Raw genomic sequence first — 9037 nt, 5'->3', positions numbered from 1 at the left:
GTGTGTGTGTGTGTAGAGGCAGGGGAGGGGGCTGCATCTCAAGTCTTACAAAGAAGCTGGGTAGTTTTTGCAAGCTACTTCATTACTCTGAGCCTCAGTTTCCTCATCTAGAAAGTGGGAATAGTAACCCTTACCCCCCAGGTCTGGGAGAACTTAACCAAAGAGAAAAACATCTGACACCCAGTGAGGACTGGGCATGAGAAAAACAAGCGTCCCTTTCGTTTCTGCCGTCAGTGAACTTGACCTGGGGACCCAGGATGAGGATTAGGACAGCAGTCCTAGGCACCTTCAGAATCTGTGGCCGGCTCCACCACCCCCGCAGCCTGTGATCCTGAGCCAGGCACTCTGATCCATCGGCTGTCAACACAAGCACACTCCACTGCTTTCTGCATTGCCTTTGGTCTCTCCCAGGAAGCTTTGAACATGAGTGAGATCAACATTGTCAAGTTCACTGGGCTTCTGGTACAAGGACAGCCAGATAAGGAGGACCCCGGAGGTGCCAATGCTCCACTTCACTCCTCAGCCCCACCCCTCCCACCTCTCACTCAAGAATTAGAAAGTAAGGGAAAGGTTGGATTTTCTGCTCCTCCTGCTCCAGGACTTCTAGGAAGGGCGGGTCACTCTTAGGGAGCAACGTGGTGACCTTTAGGGATGGGAGGAGGAGGAGACAGAGGGAGTGGTGCTGGTCAAACCCACTAGTGTGGGACCCTGATGGCAATTGCATGTGTACCAGGAGCCTTGTCTGTGTGAGTCTCAGGACTTTCTCCAGCACCTAGAACACCCTCGCCCACAGTGGGTTGTGAAATGTATGAAACGAGCTTGTCTCAGGAACGTGGGTCCACTCACCCATAGCTCATGATGACTGTAAAGAGGCTCTCATTGTTCCGTTTTATGGAAAGGACAATGGAGTTGTAACATCACCAGGGCTGGACTTTGAAGCCCAAGCGTTCTGTCTGCCAATCAACCCTTGGTCTCCTGGAGCATCCTACCTATCAGCAGGACTCTGCAAAGCCCTCGTTGGCCTGTGGTCTGCATTGAAAGGTTAGGGATGGCCCAGACTCAAACTGCAGTTTTTTACCCAGCCTTCTCTTTATCTCCAAATACTGGACCCAAAATACTGGAGTACCACAGGGGACTCCATCTGGGATAGCTCATTCATTTCTGGGGTCCTTAGCCCCTGGGGTCCTGGCAGCTCTAAGCATCAGGCTCTCAGACAGATCCTTTGCCCCCATCCTCTGCCCTGCTTGAGACTTTGAGGATGGCCTCCCACCTTTCTCATCTCATCTGCTAAGACCGAGGCCATGCCTGTCTGAGTTTCTCTCCCTGGGACCCCAGCAAGGCAGGCACCCTTTAGAGAGCCCCTGTCGGAGCTGGACAAGGAGCAGGGCAAGGAAGAGGACCAGGTTCTGCTCTCTGACCATTTCCTTTTCCAGCCTGGTCACCCTGGCAGTTTCTTTCACCTCTCCAGGCCTTTGGGTCCTCCGTGGGGAAAGGGGGACTTAAAGACTAATCCATGCCTAACTCCCACAGCTGGCGTGAGAATCAATTAAGGCAAAAGCTGTGAAATCACTTTACAGACGAAGGGCTCTTCTTCTCTGCCTCATCCCGAGGACAGATACCGCTCTGCCTGACACCCTGCTCTGCCAGCCCAGGCTTTGATTGTAGACTGTGAACCCCCAAGGAGCCCAGAGACCGCCCCGCCTTCCTCTCAGGAGAAGACTATGGGGTGACACTGCCCAACGTCCCAGAACGGTCTCATGAGAAAAGCAGATTAAGAGAGAGGGACAGAAAGCTCTGGCTAGAGTTGGGAGGAGGGAAAAAGAAAAAAAAAAAAGATTCTTCTAAATTTCTAGTCCATTACTGATTGTGTTCCCTGAAATAATTAGGTGACCTCTCCGAGCCTCAGCTGCCACACCTATACTCAGTTAACACCATCTTATAAGATGAAACGTGGACAGGGGTTTCAAAAAGTTGGTGGAAACGTGGAATTAAAAGATCAAGGACTTTTTTTCCCCATGAACTTGTTGAAGGACCCTGGTAAATGTACCCAGAGGCACACATGAAATTCCCAGCAACTCTCGTGTTATGTCCCCTGCTTTATGGGGTGGGCTGCACTTGCTTGACTCTTCCGCAACTGACCCAGTGTCCTTACTGCAGTGTCTCTGTCCACACCCTTACTCCCTCCTCCCTCCACTCTGTCCACAGCCCCTCGGCCTGGCCTCGGCACCCACCACTCGACCCTGGTCTGACCTCATCACCAAGGTGCAAACCTGCCAAGGATTCGGAAGGTGCCGACTGTAGGAGGAGGGGTGAACTCGGAATTCGTTACTCCCCTGGCATGGTCCAAGAACTGGGTGAGGAGGGGTGCAGAGCCCTGCCCAAAGTCCCAGGGTTACTAATGTTGGAGCCACTTCCTGACTTTGGAATTCCTTGGGACTGACTCTTTTGGGTTTCTCCACCCCACAGGGGGAGGGGGTGGGGGGTGTTGCGCTTCAGGACACAGGATCACTCCCTCACAGCCCAGCATTGGCTTTGCATTGAGCTTGACCCTCCACTTCAAGGTCCTTTGCAAGGGAGCCAATGAAGTCTGGCTTCCTTCAGTCTCTATGGTGCCTCAACCTATCTTTTCATCCCTTGGAAGTCTCCCTCGCGGTGCGTCCTTGCTGTTTTGTTCTGCCTTTGAACATTGGCCCACACAATTTGTTCATAGTTCATTAGTGCATGTGCCAGGTCTTAGATACTGGGAAAATAATGGGCCGGAGGCAGTCTTTGCCTTTGAGAATCTGCAGTCTAATGGGCCCAATAAACCCCCTACCGGACCCCAACTGTCAGTCACTGCTTCTTCCGTGAAGCTCTTCCCGATTGGCAGATTGATCAAAGGTTGCTTCCTGATGCTTCCCAAACAGCACATTCTTCACTAATGACTCGGTGCATCACTTATTTTTACCTCCTTTTGATATCGGATATCTCGGTTTGATATATATCAAACAGTATTGTTATCAAATCATTCAAACTTTGATTCAACAGAAATATCAAAACGAGAAGCCATTGTTTCTTGGCATATCTTCTATCGGTCTTCACCCCTGTCTTCGGGCAGTGTTTCCGTTGCCTTCCCACTTCCCGTCCCTTCCCTTCCATTAACTCCACGTCAACATGGCAGTGTGGGTATCCTGGTTTGGGCTCAAATTGTGTTCTTTTTCAATATTCTTTAAGTTGGGGGTACAGAAAAGAAGTCTGAAGAGGCAAGAATAGGGGTGAAGGGCAAATGGCGTAAGAGTTCCCAACTGAATTGTTGCTGGACCAAAAAGTAATAATAACAGGCATATTGTTGCAATGAGTGAAAAATCCTTGGCACAACTTTTCTGCCCCTTTTCTTACCAAGGCAGTTTTCAATTAAAAAAAAAAAACACAACAAAACAATTTCTTAATATGTTTCCATGATATCCTTCAAGAAAATTTATCCAAATGACCCATTGACAGTCCCCCTGAACCTTCACCATAACCTTCCAAATTGACCCGTCTGCCTGAAATTGAACTGACGGAGCAGAGGCCCTCAGAAGCCATTGTTCTGATGGGACATTGTTTGAAGACACCCTAATGATATTAAAACAAGTGTATTGCTGAGAGAAATTGCCAGCAGCCACCCACTGACAACCAGCAGAGGCATGTTTAAACAATTTTTTAAAAACCCATGCCATGCATGCACTAGACTCCTAGTCACTATCCTTATTTGACATACCTTCCTATGTGGCTAATAGTTCATGGACAGCTTTTGTTGTGCTTGTTTAATGTACTCTGTCTCTTCAATCTTTCTTCAATATGGACTTATGCATCGCTGTGTGAACTTCATTTTAAAGCCCAGAAGGCAGAAACCTCAGTTCTCTGTGATGCTCAGAAAATGAAAGCCCGGAGGTGGGAGGCAGCAGGAATGGGAAGGCACCACAGAGCTGGGTCAGGGCCATGCCAATGCAGGCCAAGAGGAGAGACAAAGTCCTGTGGATACCTGAGGAAGGAAGCGTCCTGCCTAAATGTGTGCGTGGAGAAAGCAATACTGCTCATCTTCAGGGATCGATTCAAGTCCCCAGTCCGACACCATGACGCCTCTGGTTTTCCAACATCAGCTTGTGACCTTTTGCTCTGGCAACACCCCCTCTGTCTAGCCCTGCCTCATGACACCCCGTGGATTCTGCGTGGGAATTCCGTGGAGCTGTACCTGTGTGTGGATTTGTTTTCTCTCTGAAGTAGATTATGCAACCCCTCTCCAAAGACCACCTTCCAGCAACTTTGTATCCCTTCCTTCCACAGCCTCCCCCTAACCCGAGGTCTGGTACTTCTTAGGGGGTCTCAGCAAATGTTTCTTTCCAGGGGAAAGAGAGAGGGAGAAAGGAAGAGACAGGGAGGAATCAAGGACCGAGAGCTGGAAGGAGAGCGTGGAGGGAGAAAAGATGAAGAGACTCCCGTGTGGTAGAAATAAATAGGCTTAAAACAGGGAGAGGTAAGCCTTCAGCTAGTCTGGTGGCTTGTCCTTCCTTCTCAGCACCAACAAGGGGCCTGGGGGATGGGGTGGGGGGAGCAGATATAATTTTCTCGTTTCACCCTGGGGATAGATCCCTTGTCCCTCAGCACCTGTGTGGAAACCAACACTTTATGGATAGCACTGAATATGTTTCTGCTGAGAAGTAACAGCTGCAAACTCATTTGGATGATTAAGATTGCTCAGATCAACAACCTTGAGCAGGATCCAGTAACATAAAAAGAAATCCATCAGCAAACAGCCCCCTTTCTGAGCAGGAGGTCGCCAGGTGGAGGAGGGAGTGCTAGCCGCCAGGGTCCTCTGGCTGAGGCACAATTGAAGCTTCCAGGTGAGAACACAGCCACCAGATGGCAGACACATGGTGATGGCTGGAAGGTCCAGGGACTTGGAGCTTCTCACTGGGGGAAAGTAAAAATGGAGTCTACTGAAGTGTGAACTAAATGGAAATTGATTCCCGCATTTCTCTTCCTTTTTATGAGAAGAAGGAGGCCTCTGATTCCTGTACCCGCCTCTCACAGGACCTTGAAAGACTGTCTGGTAGAGGGATGCCAACGTGAGCAGGGCCCAGGGAAGGGCAACAGGCTGAGCCAGATTCCAGGGCCAAGGCTTCAGTGATGAGATGGCAGCATGGCCTTGGCCTATTCATTTGCCTGACTTTGTTCCTGCATGTAAAATGAGCCTTCCCAGTTGAGGTGGTCCCAAGTCTCATCTCCAGTCTCTGTACCTTCTCTTCTTGAGCAAAAAAAGCTTCAACGGATTAGGGAAATTTTGTTAAGAAAACCTTTAGACTGCAACTCTCATTTGTTAACTTCAAAACGAATTCCCCCTCCCAGGTCACACACTTCCAACTGTTGGTCAGATGTTGTCAATGAGAAGCTGTATTACACTAAAACTCTGCTCGCTGTGCCAAGAACACAGCATCTTAGTCAAGATTCTCTAAATCAAGGTTCTGCAGAGAAACAGAACCAGATACACACACACCCCTCCCTCACTGCCATCGAATCTATTCCAACTCAGAGAACACTGATATGAGCTGAGCTCCTAACCACAAGGACAGCAGTTCAAAACCACCAGCTGCTTCTTGGGAGAAAAAGGAGACTTTCTACTCCCCTAAAGAGTTACAGCTTGGAAACACACAGGGGAAGTTCCACCCTATCATATGGGGTTGTTATGAATTGGCTTATATGTAAACAGAATGAGAGAGGAAGGGTTGGGGCTTACTTTAAGGGCTTAGCTCACATGATTGGACAAGGTGACAAGTTTAAAATCCAAAGGTCAGGTGGCAGACAGGAGACTTCTGTAAACTTGAGTCCCAAAATCCATAGGTCAGGTGACAACATGCAGAGTGGAGAGAGAATAAGCTCTGCCCAAATACCTATTTATTTTCAGAAGCCAGCACACACCCTAAGCAAACTCCCCTTTCAATGAATTAATTGATCATATTACATTAGATCCCATTTTGGAAAGTGATTACATTGTATTATATTACATATACTACACTATGAAAGAGCAATTTGTATACTGTTTGGCCAGACCACTGAAAAATCATTACTAAGCCAAGCTGACACACAAAATTGACCATCATATCTACCATGTTAATTTGGGTTCTCTAGAGAAGTAAGACCAGTGATAGATAGATATTTAAATAAATATTTTTGTGCGTATATTTATGAAGAAACACTTTTTATCAATAAAATATATGTGTGTGTATATACACACATGTATATACAAAGAGAGAAAGTTATATCCAGCAAATGGCTTACACAGTTGAGGAGACTGGCAAGTCTAGTCTGGGTCCCCACAGGCTGGTGGCTGCAGAAGCAGGTGAATCCAAGGTCAGCAGGTCACATGACAGATCTGATGGCAGGCTTCTAATGGCTCCTGGGATTTGGCAGGCAATATAGCACCCAATTGGCTTAAGCCAAAAAAATGGAGGTGGATGAGCCAGATGCAGGATCCAGATACAAAAAGCCCACAAGCTTTTCCACAGTGTCCACTCAAAGGGAGTAGGCCACACCTCCACGGGAACTTCCTTTCTATTGCTTCCAGGGTGTGACCTGAGTAAGGGAGTTGCATTCCACCCTTCAATCTGATTGGCTGCTCACAGAAGACTACACTATGGAGTTGATTACATTGTGCTAGGTCACACCAGGGCCTTAAATGCCAAACCATGGAGAATGCTGGACCATCCAAATTGACAAGAAACCTAACTATGTCACATCTAGTTATTTCATCACACAATTTGAAAAGCTCGTTAGCCATGCATTCATTCAGCAGCTCTTTTACTGAGCACATACTACATGCAAGGAGACAGGAGAAACAAAGCCGAGTAACACTGCTCTTACCTTTAAGAAGTTTCTTCCAGGAGAAAGAATTAAAGCAGATATGCAAAGTACTATGTAAATTATTGTGCTCTTACTATAAAGCAGCATCTGTCCTAGAGTGTCAGGGTTAATAGAAATCTTAGAGGTCATTTAGCCTTTAGAATATCCGGTTCCTTATGATTAGCCTTACAAATCAGATCCCAGCAATGCTCAGAGGCTGATTTCTCAATAAGAAAGCTAAGGACAGGCTTACTTGTTATCATTTACTAATCTGTGGTGACGTTTCCTGTTTTTCACACATGTGATAAAAAGATTAAATAAGCACAAATATCAGATTAAGTAAGCACAAATAAGCCCATGTGTGCTTTATTTATTGAATACTCTGTTCGGGCCCTAGATTGTAAATTGAAAAGAGAATGATTCTGTAGGAAAGTGCTGTGGGGTTGAGAGAGACAGATGCCAGCCATATTTGGAATTAGAATCTTTGGTGCTAGGAAAAATGTTTGAAACGGTTCTCTGCAGATTTGTAAGGAAGCACAAATAAATCTGTCCTTAATGATGGCATAGTAGGGTCAGCAACGAGCTGCTGGCCATGGGTCAACAGCTCAGAACGACCAGCCTTCCTAAGAGAGAAAGATGAACTTTCCTGCTCCTGTAACGATTCAGTGTCTTGGAAACCCCAAAGGGGCCAATCTACTCTCTTCTGTAGGGTTGGTATGAGTCAGAATTGATTTGATGGCCTGCGTTTGGTTTGTTTGTGTTTTGTAGTTTGCTTATTGGGTAACTCCCCTTGTCTGAGCCCGGTTCCTCCTCTTTTAAACAAGAGGGTTGGACCACATGACTTCTGATCTCCTTTCCAGCTCTAACATTTTATGATCTATGTTTAAGACTGAGATGACTTTGTTCAACCTGCTGTCCAGAGGGTGACCCGACAACTTTCATAAAAACAATCATCATTAACCTATGCTAATTGATCAATAAAACCATCACAATTTTATAGCATGAAACTTAGGACATGCTGAGATCAGTGCTGTCGGTGAGCCAAGTGGAAGTTCAGCCTTAGAAATTAAAATAGCTCACTGGTTACCACTAGCGCCATATTAGTCAAAGTAACATAGACTTCAAATTTATTTGGGCTGAAATATGAACTCTTGATAGAGAAACTGAGTGGCATATCAAGCAATCTCAAGTTGGGAGGACTTGTTCAATTACAGAAGGGTGTTCTTGTCTCCCTATGGCTAGGGCCTTAAACATTACCACCATCATCACTAGGGCCCAGGCAGCCCGTGGTCAGTAAGCCAGACACTGGGCTTGCTTCGCAGCCTCATCAGAGACAAGAGCCGCTGAACCTTGCTCTAGCAGCTTAATCTGCTAAATATCTGTCTGACTTTCCAACTCTTGGGATTATCCTTCATTCCTGACTCTCCACTTGCCTTGTGACATATCAGAATTCTTCAGTTCATGCAGCTCTCATCCTTAGGATTTTCCACATTGTCTAAAACAAAATAATAGCTTTAAGTGTTAGCTACCTACTATGTATGTGAAAGTTGGATACTGGCGAAGGAAGACAGGAGAAGAACAAATGCATGTGGATTGTGGTGCTGGAAAACAATCTTGAAAATGCCATGGAGTGCCAAAAGAACAAACACATCTGTCTTGGAAGACATATGGCCAGAGTGGCTCTTGGAGGTAAAGGTGGGGAGACTGTCTTATACCTTAGACATGTTGGCAGGAGAGAGCAGTCCCTGGAAAAAGACTTCATGCTTGGTAAAGTAGAGAAGCATCAAAAATGAGGAAGGCCCCTGTGTTAGTCTGGGTACTTTGGAGAAACAAATCCACAGAAACTCATGTATAAGAGAGAGTTTTATATAAAGGTTAAGTACACATCAAGAAAACATCCCAACCCAGTGCTGCCCAAGCCCACAAGTCCAACATTAACCCATCTATCCAACACCAATCCACAAAGACCTCCTCCATCTCACAAAACACACACTATGACGCCAACTGCAGGAGGAAAGCTGAATCAGTGAGTGTGTAAACATCTCAGTGCTGGCAGGGGTCTCCACACGGCTGCTCCAGTACCCAGGACTGCATCGGGGTAGTTCTATGTGGCTTCTCCTCAGGGATGTCTTGCAGGAAGTGAGCCTTGCCAGCTGAAGCAGGGAACTGGCTAAGGCAG

This window comes from Echinops telfairi, unplaced genomic scaffold (assembly GCF_000313985.2).
Source record: "Echinops telfairi isolate 266 unplaced genomic scaffold, ASM31398v2 ScPeMD7_11;HRSCAF=52, whole genome shotgun sequence".
NCBI classification, from domain to species: domain Eukaryota; kingdom Metazoa; phylum Chordata; class Mammalia; order Afrosoricida; family Tenrecidae; genus Echinops; species Echinops telfairi.
The sequence above is the reverse complement of the archived record's forward strand: the minus strand, read 5'-3'. Positions refer to the sequence as shown.